Genomic DNA, 18,265 nt, shown 5'->3' on the forward strand with positions numbered 1-18,265 from the left:
CAGCTGTGCTCTTTGTGTTGAAGGTTATTTCTGTTAAAAGAGTGGATCAGATAGGTGCAAATGGAAACACCAAACTTCCCACTTTACAACTTTTCCCTAGGAAGGCATGGCCACTTGTGCATGGATTGTTACAAAGTTTCCACAAAAACAAGCACTAATTCTATGAATAACAGTTAGAACAGAAGTCTTGATCAGGGCAGCGTCACTGGCAAGCTGCTATTTACCAGGAAGAGAGACTCAGACACAGAATCTGCAGGTTACACGCTAATGCACACTTTAATAACACAGACAAAACAAACAAAAAGACACAAGGGCCAAAAAAAGGGCTACAAAAACTTACGAACATACTGGACAGCACAGCAGCATGCACCTTCACCACTAACACCAACATTAATTTTAAATATGAACACCCGTGATCACCCATTTTATACAGCTGTATTAATTAATCATTCATTCAATTCACAGCCCCTGCCACATTCCCATGTGTTTTGACAGGGAGGAATTTAACCCTCTCCCTGCCAACCCAATATTCCCCACATACACCTGTGCCTTCGCCCTGCCACACTGCCACTGCCTCTTACTTATAAGAAATAAATGGGCCCATAATTATTTCATACCCTTTAATGCAAAGATATACAATACAGCTCTGTTTGGATGCTAATATTATAACATCCTTAAAAACAAAACAACCAGAAAGCAGCAGTTTATTTGGTGGTGGATCCAGTAAAGAAAATCCACGCCCACTTTATGATCCTCTATGATTCTGTTAATCAAAGTTCCAGACAGCAGCATGCACTGGTTGAATGTAGTCACAGTACAGGGCAATACTTCTCTGTATTGGAGAGTTCAATCTATTGCTATAGGACTTTGGAACTCTGTGTCTAGCGATACTGGTTCCAAGTTCACATGGAACTTTTTACCTTCCAACTATGCTGACAAAGCGTAGTTGTGTTTCGTTTTTGTCCTGAACCCACACATTCAAAATGTTCTTTGATCTGCTTTACTTAGAGGAATTGAATGGAACATTTGCATAGCAATTATTTTGTACGGAACATCAAAAGGAGAAAAAAAAAATAACAGGGCACAAAAGTTCCATGAGTTAATTAAGAGAACCTCTCACAGGGGAAACTGTTGCTTCAGAGTCTCGAGGGCCACAGAAAACAAGAGCGTTCCTCAGAAATATCTTTCGACAGGCACTCGGGCGACATCATCTGCACATTGCGATTGCTCATATACAGATCCAGTGGAAATTATGCTGTTTTTCAGATTCATCCCTGTGAAAACAATTTTAAAAAATAAAATAAAAAAGCTGTGCTAGGACAGAAAAGAGACTGCATTTCTTTTTCTTTCCCTGCCATTTTGTTTTAGGAAATGCTGATAATCATCGTAACCACTGTGCAAGCATATTAGCATGAAGTGGTGTGGGCAGCACTTGTTCATTCTGGCACCAGCAGCCTTTTATATATGATAATATGGAAACAGTGAGTGAATTACAATGGGCACTATGAATTCCAACTACCTCTTGGGCCCGGAAGATATGTGTAATTATATATATATATATATATATATATATATATATATATATATATGTAGGCTTATGTAACCTTAAACAGCCAGTGCTCCAGTTTGAAGGTGTTCTACAGTAAAGTGCTAATCAGCCGCATTTGCTTTCGCCCCTCATGCAGCTTGGCATTTCTAAAGGGATTAGTTTAAATTAAAGCAGAGCATGAGACACACGCCTGCAGGTACACTTTATATTCCTTAACCAGGCCACTCATTTAGTTGAGCAAAAAGACGCCTTCTTAGGCTTCCTTCAGGTCTGGCATCAAATGGGGGGGAAAAGATATTGAGTATCCCAATTAGACAATAACAAAAAGAAATCCCTATCACATTGTTACCTTTCATTCACTTCTACTTAAGTGGATTCCCCTTAATGGTTCCTGTGTAAATAAAATCCACAGCACTGCAGTTTTGTTCAACATGTCACGGATTGGGTAACACTATTTTAGGGGTCTATTATGAGTGGTTATATCTATAAACATGTTATTAATTCTGTTAAAACACATGTTTCACCATTTGCCTTCCACTGCATACACAGAAAAAGGACAGAGAAAACTAAAATAGGAAACTATCTCAAAATTAAATGAATACATGTTTTATTGTAATTCGGCAAGACTAACTCCTGTAACACTGGATAACTTGGCATCAGTAATCATGGTGTGATTCTGGATTTGAATGAACAAAATCATTCGTCATAAATATGTATCGCATATAGATAGCATATGACCATATGTCTCAATTCTCCAGCAGTTCTGTGTAAGCCTTCCATTAAAGTTGATACACTGCAATGCAATGCAATTGCTCAGTCGTAAACACAACTACTGTAGTTGTACAAGATTCCATTATTTCAGATTTATGATTTTCATTTTTATAAACTCGTGGGAGCAATAACACTACAGTTTTGTTTGCCTGATGAATTGACCGTGCCCTTTACTTGCCTTGCTGTTGTTCAGTTTCCCTCTCCAATGTGTGCCAGTGGAATTCAACTTTGTATTTAGGAGGGAGCCACAGAGCCACGGCATCCCTACAGCTCATTACAAGTTGAGTTTGGTGAAACTTTGCTGCCAACCAAAGTCATACATACCTCAGCCTGTTTCCTTTACAAACCAAGAGCTCTTGTTTTTTAATTTTTTTTTAAACAGGAGATATATCCACTGAGACAGAGGCCTCATTTAAAATCACAATGGCTGGGTTAACCAGGAGAGATGTTAAAAGCCTTTGATGAGGGATTAAATCAATGCGCAGATATTCAAAGTCAATGGTAAAGAGAAAGGGTTGCAGTTTCCCTTATAAAAGTGTCCCACTGTAAAAGCATACCACGGTGTAATAAAGCACCATGAATGATAGCATGGAAACGCATAGGTAAGCACTGTAAAATCCAGCGAGGTATGGTATACTAGTTCATATTAATAAACATGGCAAACCAGGGCTACTTTGGTAAATGTATAGTATAACCATGGGAAAACATAGGCTAAACCTGCATAAATACAGTGTGAAAATACTCTGAAACTTGTGTAAGGGTTAGCAGACCCAATATACTTGTGATTGCAGACTGGTAGGTTCTTGAAGGAACATATTCCTGTGGGAGTGCATGTCAATCCAGGTATATTCATCATTAGAAGCTCACATATAGTTCAGACTTGTTAGCATTTGCATAAGATGGATCCACTAAACTGCAGTTTAAAAAGCTGGGTCTAAAATGAAATCTAGAAACAGCTGAATCTCAATAGACTTGGTGAGCTAACCTGAAGACTGCACAAAGAGTTCATTGAGAAGGACATGTTTATCAGCATAATGCAAGATCATGCTGCCTAACTAAGTGACTAATTAATGATGGATTAATTAGTGCAAGCCTTTTGATTTGAGAGCAGAAATAATACATTAATCTTACAATGCTCCCTTCACCTTCAGTTAAGAACTTCAAATGGCTTTTTAAAACTGTGTTAACTTGTTTTCCTGGACTTGTAATTTAAAATACTGTAAGGAGTTCATTCCTCGATACAAAGTGCGAAAAAAATCAAATCTTCCAATTGCATTACTAATTTCAGAATTGTCTTTTTGGTGCAGGCCTGACCTTTTTTTAAGTTCTTCTGAAGCATTGGCAGCTAATCACGCACATTGTTGTAATCCCACAAGATAAGAGCCAGGAGAACCGGAAATGGGATTCAGGATGGAAATGCCAAAAGTGAGGTGGGGAAGCTGTACCTGAAAGTATTAACTGATACCATTCACTGTTAATCTGGAGCATCTAATGCGAGCGTATGAAAGAATAAGCCATTAGCCACGGTACGAAGACTCTAACAGCTCATTTCAAGTGGGATCATTTTGGAATTGATTACTGTGGTGGACTACGCTAAGGCTTCTGTTTATTTTATGTAAACCCCTCAATTATATGCTAAATGGGGTGTTATATTTATCTACATGGCATCTTTTGTTAATAAAGCGATATCTATACAGTACAGTAGTCCATAGGAATCTTATGTAAAGCAGGTTTGTGATGTTGAGATTTCTGCCAACGCCTGACTGCTGCAATGTCATGCTGGTGCTCGAAACGTAAAGAACTGCATGACATGAGGAGGCTGTGTGGTCCAGTGGTTAAAGAAAAGGGCTTGTAACCAGGAGGTCCCCGGTTCAAATCCCAGCTCAGCCACTGACTCATTGCGTGACCCTGAGCAAGTCATTTCACCTCCTTGTGCTCCGTCTTTCGGGTGAGACGTAGTTGTAAGTGACTCTTTGCAGCTGATGCATAGTTCACACACCCTAGTCTCTGTAAGTCGCCTTGGATAAAGGCATCTGCTAAATAAAATAAAATAAACATCACAATGACCTTGTTCTGTTTCCTTTCCAAGCATAGCTGTGGACTGGATACATTCCCAGACCTTGCATTTGAGAGTGACTGCAAAGATTGTGATGTCACCGAAGGTCATGGAGTGATGGATCTCTCCACTGATCTCTACAGAAATCAATTGCGTGACATCACAATGCTGAATATTTTTTTATGACCTGGGGGTTCTAAACAAATTCATGCGATTGTTTACACTCACCTCCTTATAGAAGACCTAGAATGAATGAGGTGTCAGAGATGCAATTGAACACAACATCCTCTAGGCAAAAACAATGTTGTATGAAATTCTGATATCTGACTACTGGGCTCACAGAATTCCTTATTACAAGTCCTTTCCAATACGTATGGACGGTACTGAATAAAAGTGGTCTTTACCAACATGTGCTCGCCACACAGTACTGTATCTCTCCAATATGATACCGTATGTTCACGGGCAACAAACTAACAGAAGAGAAGCGTCTCGAAATACACTATAGTAACACGCTTGTTAGCGTGATAACGGATCTCTATGCACAATGCAACAACATTGCCGGTTGCTGGTATGTTTTGTAATGGCACTGTTTTCACATGTGTAGTGGTGTATTTACACTCCAGTGTCTATGTAATAACACATGCTGTTACAGTGTAGTTACAATGTAGTTCCAGACAGTGTCATGTGTTACCAGGTTGTCTGCAGGTTATACTGCAGTTGCGATGTTATCTCAAAGGGGTGTTCCGCTTCAGGTACAGTGCAGTGGAGCTGAGGTCTACCTGCAAAAATGCAGCCGAGTTTCCCACTTCAGTCCTACAGTAAGAAATGGTGCTTTCATTTCAACACTGATCTGTCAAAACGTTTTCACCTCTAGCACCAGGAATAAAACAAATGATCACCTTGAAATAAAGACTAAGGGGAGTTCTAGGCAGATGTGCTTTCCATTGCTGCATTAACCTCAGAGGGCTGCCAACCTTATGTGTGTCTAGATAATTCAACTGTGACAAACTGCCAACACATATACTTGTGTGAGGGAGGCCTCTCTTCTTCTCTTCTCTCCTCAATACCTCTGCTTTAGTCCCTTGGTCTGCTTACACATTGAGCTTTCCTTAAATGGTTGCTAAAATTGTATTCCAACAAAGTTTTGAAAAAGTGCTTCTATTTATATATATAGGAGGCGGTGTGGTCCAGCGGTTAAAGAGGAGGTCCCCGGTTCAAATCCCACCTCAGCCACTGACTCACTGTGTGACCCTGAGCAAGTCATTTAACCTCCTTGTGCTCCGTCTTTCGGGTAAGACGTAATTGTAAGTGACGCTGCAGCTGATGCATAGTTCACACACCCTAGTCTCTGTAAGTCGCCTTGGATAAAGGCGTCTGCTAAATAAACAAATAATAACAATAATAATAATATATAGTGCTCGCCCTTTATAACGCTATAGTGGGGAGCCATAGTTACAAGACCGTGCTATTTGTGTTCCACCTTATAACGAGTATAAAAGGGCTACTGTAATGGCATTATGGGGCAAATGGGAGCCACGACCCTACCATGTTACAACGAGGCGCAGTATAACAGGTGAGCCTGTGTGTGTGTATATATATATATATATATATATATATATAATACACTTTTACAAACCATTATGTACACATTATACAGTATTAGTGAATTCCCCCCCCCATGCTACCAGGTGTGTTCTTCATTTTTCCGAGATAAAATATTGTCACCATGACATGCAAATGACACGTTGGGCATCTAATCGTGTACACTAATTCTTAAAGCATTAAACGAAGTCTGTGTGGCGGATATTCATCACATGCCTGTCAAGTGTGTGTGGAAATGTTCATTACCCATTACTAAGAAGCAAGGCTTGGAGGGCAGGTTTAAAATGAGCATGCTTTCATACATAAGACTGGGAAGCAAGGCTTGTGAGCCAGGTTTAAAATGAGCATGCTTTCACACACAAGACTGGGAAGCAAGGCTTGGGGGGCCAGGTTTAAAATGAGCATGCTTTCACACACAAGACTGGGAAGCAAGGCTTGGGGGGCAGGTTTAAAATGAGCATGCTTTTACACACAAGACTGTTAGGAACCCTTGTGTTTCTTTGTAGCACTTTCACTTAGACAATAGTGTTGCAAACTTTGCACTGGATTAGGAGAGGAAAAAAGTCTTTATATTGTTTTTGCTAAAATATGTGAAGGCTGAGAGTAAGTGGATTCATTTAGTTCAGCTTTCAGCTTTTTCTCTGCATTTCCCAGATTCTTTCTCAAGTTTTCTGGTCCACTTTTTTTTTTTTTAATACCTTCAGCTAATAAAGCAACCTTTCCGCAAGATAGAAAAAATATATAATTTAAGAAATGTTAATTGTCTAGTATTAAGCTAATTCTGACCCAAGCTGGGCGTATAAATTGTTCATTATTTTTTTGTTATAAATTCTGCCTACTGTATGCAAATGTGTATAGAGGCAATTAAAAAAAAAAAGAATATTTTCATGTCTGTCCTCAGGCTCACAGCCACAAAATAGCCCTTAAATATGAGAGAGGGGTACATGTTATGAATAATATATTAATATTGTACTTTTCTTTTCAATACTTTAGCCTAGAGTGCAGAACTATATGTTAACATGTGTATGAGAAGGGTACTGCGCTGCTTGTGTGATAGTGTTTAAAACCTGCACAAACCCTATAGACACAGTGCAGGTTTAGGGTGCTCTGGTGTCCTCAGTTACAGTAATGTTTTTTAAATACCACCCTCACAAGCATGCACTGCAGACAACGAGAAGAGAGTTTCCAGGGTGGCTCTCTGGGACAGTAGGTGTCTGGAGCACCCAGGCCTGCAAAAGACATTCAAAAGATTAACTTACAAAATAATGTGGAGGATAACAAAAACAGATCACCTCCAGTGCAACGGTAAAGCGCTGTCAAGCATGGCAAAACATTAAATAGCACAGCGATGGAAGAGTTTGGATGCTCTTCAAGGACGTAAAAGCTATCTCACTGTACAAGGCATTTTACTTGCATTCAGTTCTGCTAGTGGGTGTGGTAATATGTAGCTCGGCCCTGGTGTGCAGAGCGATTTCTACATCTAACTTCTTTCAGTGTGCTGAAATGGAAAATTAGCAATCTAAACGTTGAAATTTGAAGAATTTGGCAAGCTTATTCCTGTTTGCATTCTCCAGACACCTGCCCCTGTCATCTCCGAGAGGGATATCAATCACAAGGACGCATTTTCTGTGGCGGCTGCTGTATTAAAATATGGGTTTCATTTAGGAAAGAAAGCAATCTTACAGAGGGAAACATTTGCAAAATAATAATTTTTAGAAAGATAGAACACATATTATTAGGTGCTTTTGCAAATCTACATGAGGACAGACTGCATTGTAAGATGCAGATATGTACAGCATTGGTATTACCACTGTAATGCATGAGAAACACAATTCCAATAGGGAGATGGATGCTTCCCACTTTAATGAAGAGTAGACATGAGCCAAAAAACAGCCCATTTTCAGTGTTAATGAGTGTGGTATGAATTGACAACTTACTGGCACTATAATATCACGCCCTGGATGTCTCATTACAGAGATTCCTGTAATGTAGCCAAGAAACAGAGCTAATTCAGGATCATGACATGCTTTTAAATCACACAACAAAAATAAACACAGCCTTCTGGGTTTCATCCAAAATCATATTTACGTGGCTGTATTTATGTGTGACATTAAAAGAACAGGTCTTAATAGGACCCTAAATAATTATCAGCATGCAATGTTATCCATTAGATGGTTTTACTTTAGGTTGACTGGAAACAGATTCAATCTGCTGGGACATGTCACTATGAAAAAAGGAGCAGGGCTGCTTTAAGAGGACTTTGTAAAATGGATCATAAACTTTAAAAATTGGCTTTAGGGGCTGTAGACACAGTTAACCTTGGGAGATTGATGGCAGAAAATACAGAAGGGTTGCTGGATAAGTTATGTGGTAGGGCCTGCTTTTTATAAGTTTGGTAAACCTTCCTCAACGCATTCTAAAAATAATTCAAATATTTATATTATATTACAGGACAACATCATAGTTGTAAACACAAATATTCATCTTTTTGCTCAAAACATATTATTTCTAATAACAAATCTTTAAAAGGTAGAGTCCCTGTGCTTTGTTTGCCCCATGTCTAGTCTGACCCTCCTTTACGCAACGCTGCTTTCTGAACTGTGGACCTCAAGTGAACCTCAACTTAAATGTTTCCTCTTCAGCCCTCCTCTCAGCAGACGCGTAGCAAGCGATGCCAGCAAGTGAAAAACGCTGGAATATATTGAGATCAATGGGAACAGTCTCACCGGCTGCAGTGCAGTGGCCTATACTAGATTTGATCGCTACACCATGCTTTGCTTAATAAAAGCAGCTTTGTGGATTCTTTTACATTTTTTTAAGAAATCAACTTCGACTTCAAAAAGCTATCATGCACGATAGAAATGAAGTGGTCCCATAAAATCTACCAGTAAAATGATTGACTTTTTGTTGTAAATGAAGCCCCTCAGGGGCAGGTTGTTCACTTTTACAATGCTGACTAACAGGACCTCATACATTAAAATACTGTCTTTCTGCAATTCTGTTTTGACAATGCAGAATATAACCACCACTCCGGGGGCCAGGGTAAAGGTGGTCTTTGTGGGTTGAGGATCTTTTATGTCCGAGCTGGTCCAGCCAAGCTGATCACCAGGGACCAGCGGCCCTTGGCACACGGCTTTCTCTGAAACAGCAAAATGGCATTCAGCTGAACATACTGACCATTTCTCCAGTCTCCAAAGCAGCTGTGATTTTTAAACACTCATTAAGCAAGGAAGCATGGAGACGATGGGTGGAATAATTAATTGAGCAACGAGTTCCCAGGGACAGGTTCATTCTCTTTCTAAAGCTCCCCTAATTGGGTTGCAGGATGCTGTTGCTAAGATCATGCGCAGTACTTGCTTTTGGTGCACCTGGGATCCAAATATTGTCATACAATATTGACTTAAACAAAAGTCATATTCTCCATTGCAGACCCCAATAAGGGCTGTGTTTGCTTTGGGATGAATATGTGGTTAAATACATCATACGACCCAATGTGGATAAAAAGGGTAATTTCCTCTGTAGTTTTCACCATAGCTGGATTTGTGCCGCAGGCCTGTGTTTTCAAACTAATCCTTAGAAGTATTCCTTTTGTGGCATGATGGGGCTGAACTTGAGGCAGGGTTCTCCCCAGGCCTTTTCAGCAGAGCTGAACCCGATCCGCCCGTCTTGCAGATGTTACTGTGCCTTTAACAATATACAATATACGCCAGCTACTTTATTAAAAAAAATATTAAGATTATTTTCAGGTATTATCATTCAGTCCATTTTTTGTCATATTATTGTACTGCAAGGTGATATAATACATAATAGCTATACATATGCACCAAAACGTATTCCTTTTGTTGTGATATCGTAAGAAATATGTACCAGGTGCTTGCAAGAGATACTGGGGGTTCATGTCTAGAGGCTGTACGCCTTTAAGAAGAAAGGCGTGATGGGATATCAGCTGAACACTTGTCAGCTGACATACAAATGCTTAAGTGCAGAGGTGCTGGATTATTACTCTCCAGTAACAGTTATGATGATGACCAAACGTGTGCGAGTACTGTTGTGTAAAATGCTTAAAATGAACAGTTGCATTCAAAAAATGTACAACAGCGAAAAACAAAAATGGGACGTGCATTAACAAAATGCCCTGAAAACTTAAAGAAAACAACTTAAATGAAGCGATAAGCTCAATAATTAAGCTAAAAAGGAAGTGAAAAGGTTAGGGGTTTTATTGTGAACTCCAATAAACCCACGTTATCTTTTCCCATTCAAATCACAGAGTGCCTAAATAAGCACGGTAATTTACCATATAAAACAGTAATAAAAAAGAAAATGTAGAACATAAAAAAGTGCAACCAGATATAGTCAACGAAAGACAACACATTATTCAAATTCTTTGTCGTATTATATATTTAAGGTAAGGCAGGTTTATTTTTCAATTAAAAGTGCTCACGGCTGTACAGAATTCCTGGGGAAAACCCTGTTGAGGGAATTGGTGAGAACACAGAAGCAGTCCACTTTCTGATACAGCTTGTGAAGAAAACTCAAGAACTTTTAAAACTTCAATAATTAAAGCTCAGGGACTTCTTTTGTGTAAAATCCAGCAATACAAAAAAAGCAAACGCTTTGACGCTTCCCTGTTCTCACTTGTTTGGACTCCTAGCTGAACTGTGGTGTGGGTTTGGGTTAGGCACATCAACCAAAAAGAAATAAAAAACACCCAGAAAGAAGAAAGAAAGAATGAATGATCAATTTGCTTTGTTGGTGATGCTAAGCTACCGTGGGTCATTTTGATTCAATTTTCAAGATATGAGAGTGCATCTCTGAGTCCCTGCGATATTCTACAGAACAGCTCTGCTCAGGCGAGTGAGTGAATCACAATGTGCTGCTGTGAGAGCCGACAGTATTTCACAAAGACACACATTCCCCCTGGTTTCATCCGACAGCCCTTGCATCTGTCACAGGCTATCTTCTCATAGCAACATCTCTCTTCAGCCACTGCAGACAGGCAGACCGAGCAAGCAGGAAAGGATCAGTCATGGGACCGAAACACAAGTTAGCTTTAGAGTGACAAAGCCATGGTGTTCACATGCAAAAGCCTCCCTCGCTGCATTAACTGGAGGGAATCATTAGGGAGATGCAGCAGTGTACTGGAAGTATGGCGTTGTGCTGTGTGGTTTAAATACGCTTGTCTTTCTTTTCTCTAAGTAGGTCAGGTTTAAATAATGTTTAATAAAGTGAGCAGAAAGAAAAGACAAAAAGAGAACGCAGAGTGCTGTGCATCTCCTTGACTGAGCTTTGCTCTAATGTGGTGGCAAATAGGCAAACCTTCAAATAATAAATTACAGCCAGTGAAAAGAATTAAAGACCGTTTCTAGACAAAAGCACTATTCCTAAAAGGATGGGCTCTGCAAGCCAAGGAAGTCAAGGTAATACATCTAATAACAGACGACTTGAAGAACTGAACAAATGACGGCAGTGCTTTTTCATTACATTGTAGGAATACTCTGTCAGTAACAAAAGTACAAGCATTACACTGAAAAAAATAATAATTAAGTGACAAGAGGCCTCCTGGGAAATCACTGATGGATTGTGACACAGCGTGTGACCGAACAATTCTGATGGGATTAATCCTGCAATTCAAAGTTCAAAGTTCAAAGCTGCAGGTGAAATGTGCCACCTCCACTGCACGCACTTACTGGCATGCATCTGCACAGGCTCTTAAAAGACTTCCAAAGCTCAAATCTGTCTTGATAATTCAACAGACCAATATCGGGAAAACAATCAATTACACTTCAGCGCCAAGTCACAACTTACTGTATGCTTTCTTAAATGTGCGAATCACAGTTTAATACGAAGGAGCAACACATAATGATCTGATCTTAGGCAACTTGGAAATGGAGCCACATTGAGTGTTTTTGGGCTGCTTGGGGAACAATAAAATGCAACAATCTCAACAGAAAACTGCCCATCACTTTGATTACCCCTTCTCGCAGTTAAGAGACATTAATAAAAATATGCATGAATTAATCTCTTAAAACTCCAATCTGCCTGGCTTACAAGCACTCATTTACACCACAATATCCAGCCCACTTTCCATTTAGCTTGAACAGTTTATCTTGGATTAATTAACCCTGATATCAAACATGCAGGACAAAATGGTTTAGATGAAATTACTCCCTCCATCTCATTTGGCGAGTTGATAATAAATAAATGGAACAGGAAACTGTGTCTTTACTCAAAACAGGGAGGTTTTTTTTTTTTTTTTGCACAGCCCAGGAGAAAAGATTTGTTATCATTACAGCTGTTAGCATTAACCTTGAGAGCTTCGTACAGACATGCACTTCAGTTTTAAGTCATCGGGAATCTGAGGCCCTCGATTGCATTTTTAAAGTGGAAAGTTAGCTTTTCCATCAGTCGTTTCACAGCAAAGAAAAAGAAGAAGGGAACCACGTTCCTGCAGAACCAAACAGCGGGAGAAAAGGAAAAGGGATTTTTGGATGTGGATCCTACATGAATTTCACGAATCAATAAAAATACAATCTTGCCATGTTGGCTGCAGACTGTAGTGCATTTGAGAGACTGGTTTCTGAATAAGGAGTAGCGTTTTAATGTAATTCTGTGGTTCCTTTCATCCCTGTCATTGTTCAACAAGAGTAAATTATTGCTGTTTCATTACACCTGCCTTATAACCTTGATTTTCTTTCCATCACTCCCTATTGATTTATATCAGTGTAATACAAAGAGAGAAGCAAAGCAACAACTTGTCTCTGCAGTGATTTGCAGAAGCTGAGCTTTTCAGACAAGGGTTTAATGTCTTAATGTATGTGGGGAAACAGCTGGCAGATTGAATTAGTACTGTATTGCCTGCTGTCATATCAATTTATCTCAAAATTAAAGGTGATTTATTCTAGTTCTTCATCACACTTTATTTGTTGTTTTTATTAATAAAAAAAGAGAGACCTGTTACTGCAGTATGCCACATGCTAAGTTCATTATATTATATATAGTTTTTGAAAATGGTGATGAATTGATGTACCTCTGGGTCCACAGCTCAAATTGTGGGCTCATTTTTTTAATATAGCATTTTTTCTCATGCTAGGATGCATAATTCCTAATTGTTCGTATTTAAACTGTAACAAGATGTCTCAAGTCACTCCCAACCAAAGAAACTGATGGGCATTAAATTTGCCTTAGCTTCGGTGGATACTTATTACCAAACCAAACATCATTTGGTTAGAATCAGCTTCCATGTTTTCTAAACTCATTCATATTATTCGATTACATGAAGATGCAAATGTACCCAATGGAAGAGTACGTAACTTAATGACTGTATTTCTAAGACAGGTATTACTGGAAACGAAGAGAAGCACAATGGTCTGCGAGATCTCTTAAGAGAAAACGCATCCTTTCTCTGGGATGCACAGCATTGGAATTAGTGTGGGCGTTCAACTCATGCCTCAGGGAAAAAAAAGGATTAGGTTTTTCCACCACATTAGAAATGTGTTGAGATGCCTATAACCTGCATTAAAAGACAGCCCATTGTGAGCAGAAACACATGAGCAAACAGCAATCCTGCAGCCTGCAATCAAATGCCCTTTCCATTCATTATTTAGCAAGTGTTTTGTTTAGGCATTTGGGGGTTGTTGCCTCGGGGCGTCGCTGTGCCATACTGGGTTAACAATGCGCCCATCTTTCACTTGTCAGTTACACTCACATTATCAGATGAAACTACTCTGACCCACTTTAATTACACAGAAAGGGCCTGACGCTGTCACCGGTGTACAATCAGATATCCCCATTAATGGAAATGCAGACAATGCTGACCTATGCATACTGCCACATTCAAACAAATCCATTCAAATAAATCAACAGCATTGTGATTGTAAAGAGGTTCAGTCATTAGTGTTCTGCACACAAGTGATCTGAAAAATGTTAATCTAATCAATATAATTTCACACATTATTGATCATCATTGATGCAATTATTAATTGTCTGCAGTTTGGTTGTCAATATATAACACCAGTTCTACACATACCAGAGTGATCATTTGATTGGCCTTCCTGTTTGTGACGATCGCTCACATTTTTAAACGTTGACCCTTAACATCCCAGCATATCTGATACACTATATAGACAAAAAACAAAACAGCATTACATCGTTTAAGTGTTCTGAACAAGGGTAAATGCAGACTTGAGTTCCTGCAAATGTGGTGACATTTATCTGGGATTTTTTTTTTTTATGAGTTTGGTCACAATATTTTTTTTCTCGGTTTCAGGAGATGTTTGACTATGTGGAGCCATGCTTTTGAGTTAGGAACTTTGAGACTTATTAAAATCACTAAATACAATGCAATGACAGGAAAGAGGTCTATAAAAGTGTATTAGATTCCTATTACACTGCAATTACAATAACACACCAATAACAACCACAGGTTCAGAACACACAGTAGGAGAAAAAAAGTGCCCAATGTGTAACACATGGACAACAACATGATATAAATATCTTCAAACACATAGGATACGATTCTGTTCTATTGCACCAAATGCAATTTAAAAATCAATACCCAGTAATACAAATGCATTTCCTAAGCGATCAACTTAATACAATTACCTGTGAACTTACCTCGAGATATTCTGTTAAGTCTGGATGAATGATTGTTTTCAATATCAGCTGGATCTGAACTTCAGTGAAAGCACCAGTGTGTTGTTGAGATCTGATAGTTTATTGTTTCCAATTCCCTTCCCTTAGCTTCAAGCAGTAGCAGCAGGCTGTCATGACTCCCTACCACTAATAATAATTACAAGCCTTGCAATAAACTCTTTGGGGAGCAGCACAGGTCCAGGGGCTTTACCGTTTTCTTGTGGTGGTGGGTTGTTTTTTTTTGCAGGTTTCCCAGTTTCTACTTCTTGTGTGTGTTTGTGTGGAAGGCCTGCTGTGGTGTACGTTTCATCTCATTTTATTCAGTGCGTTCACCTTCTACATAGAAATAACATCCAGCTTTTCTCCTCCTGTTTCTATTACTGTTGTGTATGAAAAACTGCTAACCACTTCAACAACACACACACCTGAGCTAGCTGGGAATGCTGTGACTCTGATCTCCTCCTGTTTCTATTACTGTTGTGCATGATAAACTGCGAACCACTTAAACAACATACACACCTGAGCTAGCTGGGAATGCTGCACTTCATGTACATTCGGGGTTATTTTTAAACTAAAAGTTACTGACCCAAATTCACTTGTCCTCCCTGGTAGTTAATCATGTGTATGTAATACACAGAGTGCCTTGTATCTTACACAGCATCCTATATTAAACAGTATAGCTGATTTGAATGCGATATAAAGACACGACTGTATCACATCAAGATCAGGATCAACATTATAACATTGAACTGCATTCATTCTAGGAGATGATCTCCACAGTTAGAAAGGATACAAATATTTGTTGTTTCAAAACAAATAATGCTGTTGTCATGGTTACTATGCTATTTCTTACTAGACTGAACCACACTGACAGCTTTGTCCTTTGGTGCACAAGAGCAAAACGCAGAGTAAATCTTGTGGCCTTTAGTATAAGCGAGTAGATCACTAAAAGAAGACGCTGCTGTGAGATACCTTGTGTTAAACATTGGATCACCCCTAACAGACTTTCCTTTACGTATTCTCAATGCCAGCATGGACACATCATTTAAACATTATGATTATTATTAGCTTCAGCAATCCTGCAATTGTTCCAGCTGTTGTAAAAAAAAAAATAGTGTTTTAAAACGGGTGTGTTTGTATTTTCCAATGACCTATACCCCTAATTAAACTGCATTAAAATGAGAATAATGAGATCCATATGGAAAAAATGAGTTGATGTCACATTTAATAGGCTGCTTGTTATTGTCTTTGAAATTAAAACTAATCAGCCATTCAATCTACTAATTGCTGTGGGCTTCATGAGACTACAAGATCATCATTTATAATTAAAAGCAGTATCATTCCTCAAGATTTGAAACAGTAGATTAGCACGCTCACTTCCTTTCATCAAGCTTGTATTTTACTGCTCAATCACCCAGACACTATCCCAAGCATACTTGACAAATTAGGAATATTCAATACGTATCTATATTGAACAAATTATTATTACAATGAAAAACACTCACAAAATGTACCCTTGTATTATGCGCTCTGAATTGTAAGTTATAGAAGTTGACCTTTCTAATGTTTAACACTGGATTCATTGGTTCCATTCTGATTCTGTGTTCTATTTGTTCCGTTGACAGGTTTCCCTCAGTGAAAGGGGGTTTGGCGGCAGTGTTATCTTGAGAGACTGGCATGCAGGACGGGTCACAGCGACTGTCACTGTCCATTTCACAACATTGGATCCTGCCACCATTGATTTGCAGTCAAGACAGGCTGAACGAAATATTTGCTGCATCAGCAAGAAAATAAAACCTGTACCTACCGTTGCCAACAGAAGTGGATGAGCTGATAAAACAGATGAAGCACAGAGTAATTCAGCAGGGTCCTACTTTCTGAAACTAGTCAAGGCTTTGATGTTGACTGCTGACCCCATCCACATGCCTAGCTCCTCGTATGCAGCATTCAGTATATAGAGAGAAATTGAAAAAGAAACCGTGTACAAAAAGGTGCAAAATCAAAAAGAAAAAAGGTAATGTAGGTACACAATGTGAATAACTGAAAAAAAAAAAAATCTATTACCGTATATCAGGACGTTTTGGACTACAGATCCTTCTTCATCCAGGTGATAATATTTATTTTATCAGTTATTCACTTGCAGCTTGGGTTCATTTTTGCCCTTAAAAACCACAGACAGAGAATGTAAAGTTAAGTTTGCAATTTGATTTACAATAAATAAAATAAAACAGTAACAGAAAACCAAAACGTAGCTCACACTGGAGCGCTAACTAAACTTTTCAAACAAAACCCTAACCTAACAGAACTGAAGCTGTTTATCAGTTTTAAAAAAACAAACCCACAAAACACAGGTTCACACAGTACCTTTCATTGCTAAATCTTCACTATGACAGCCTCTCTTCACATGGACTTGAGACTGCCTGGAACAAACAGTTTTCTTGGTTTATATACCTGCCTGCTAATTGCTAATTGCAGGCAGGTGATACTAATTACAGATTGGAGCCAGGTGACTCTCATCCTGGCTCCCTCCTGTGGCATTCTGGGGAATGTAATCTTGAGACCACTCCTGGACTACATTTTATTCCTCTTCCTCCCCCCAGTCTGTCACACTATATATATGTGTGTGTGTGTGATTGAAGTTTTCTTTTAATTGGTATCATTCTGAAACAGTGGGCATGTAGATCAGCTAATTGCACTAAAAATCTTTTGTTTCCCTTCACATGCTAAAGCATTTTCGATATTTAAAATAACATCCTGCTGATAAAAATGAGAAATCCTGCGATAGAAAGCACATGGACCTGGGAGATGTAGGAGTTCACAGCGAGGAGCCACTGTTGCAGAGTGTGGAGCATCGTGCCTGTCAGCTGCCACCTTCAGGGTTGTTTCACAAGACTGAACCCGAGGCCGGTTGTGTCTTCTTCCATCAGCTGGGCATGCCAAGATGTCAGCGCAGTCGTGAGGGTAGGAGACCAACAGGAAGAGGAACAGTGAAGAGCTCCGGACCACGTGTGCATATCTCACTGCGCTCTTCCATGCAATAGGTGAAATATACACGGTACCTTAGCTCAGCTGGGGAACTGACTTCAAAGAGTTGTATTTGCGAGATGGATGCAAGGCTTATTTTAGTCTTATAATTAATTGACCCCTTGCCATTAAAAACACTTGAAGCAGCTGGGTTTTCCTGAGGTTATTTAAGTAAAGGGCTGGGCGATCCTCTTCATGTAATCAGCTCCTGATAATATCCCATCCACCCCCACCTGAGTAATTCTAGCCAGGCAAGCTATACTCAGAGTACCACTACTAGAGATTCACACAGATGTGATGCCATAAAACAGGGAGGGATAAAAGATTAAAACAATTTCAAATGGCGCTTTCTATTCCTTTGTAAAAGGCAGACCCTTACCGGCTCACTGGAGAAATCATTCTGCACAGTCCTGTTAACCCTGCATGTGCCAACAGAAGAATGGTACAAACAGGTATACCTGTAGCAAAGCTTAAGAAAAAAGAAATGCTGAATGTTCACCTGCCTTCAGACATGCTGCAACATGTTTAACAAGATTTTGCTAGTTTAACGGTAGAAACATTGCATGTTATTTTGTTGACAGTAGTTCTGCTTTGCTAAATGATTTGCTTGTGTTTTCTATGTTAGGGTGGTA

The 18,265-nt window shown here is 39.2% G+C and overlaps 1 long non-coding RNA gene across 2 annotated transcripts; it reads right to left on the reverse strand.

Moving 5' to 3' along the window:
- Positions 1-563: 563 nt before the first annotated feature.
- Positions 564-17,020, reverse strand: LOC131697666 (uncharacterized). Of its 2 annotated transcripts, XR_009307432.1 has the most exons (4): positions 16,974-17,020; positions 16,674-16,770; positions 14,005-14,093; positions 564-1,274 (listed from the first exon to the last, which is right to left on the reverse strand). It is a non-coding gene; the product is annotated as an uncharacterized LOC131697666 (long non-coding RNA). The 2 variants fall into 2 exon arrangements; XR_009307433.1 differs by lacking the exon at positions 14,005-14,093.
- Positions 17,021-18,265: the final 1,245 nt, after the last annotated feature.

Source organism: Acipenser ruthenus, chromosome 16, assembly GCF_902713425.1.
Source record: "Acipenser ruthenus chromosome 16, fAciRut3.2 maternal haplotype, whole genome shotgun sequence".
Classification (NCBI taxonomy): Eukaryota; Metazoa; Chordata; class Actinopteri; order Acipenseriformes; family Acipenseridae; genus Acipenser; species Acipenser ruthenus.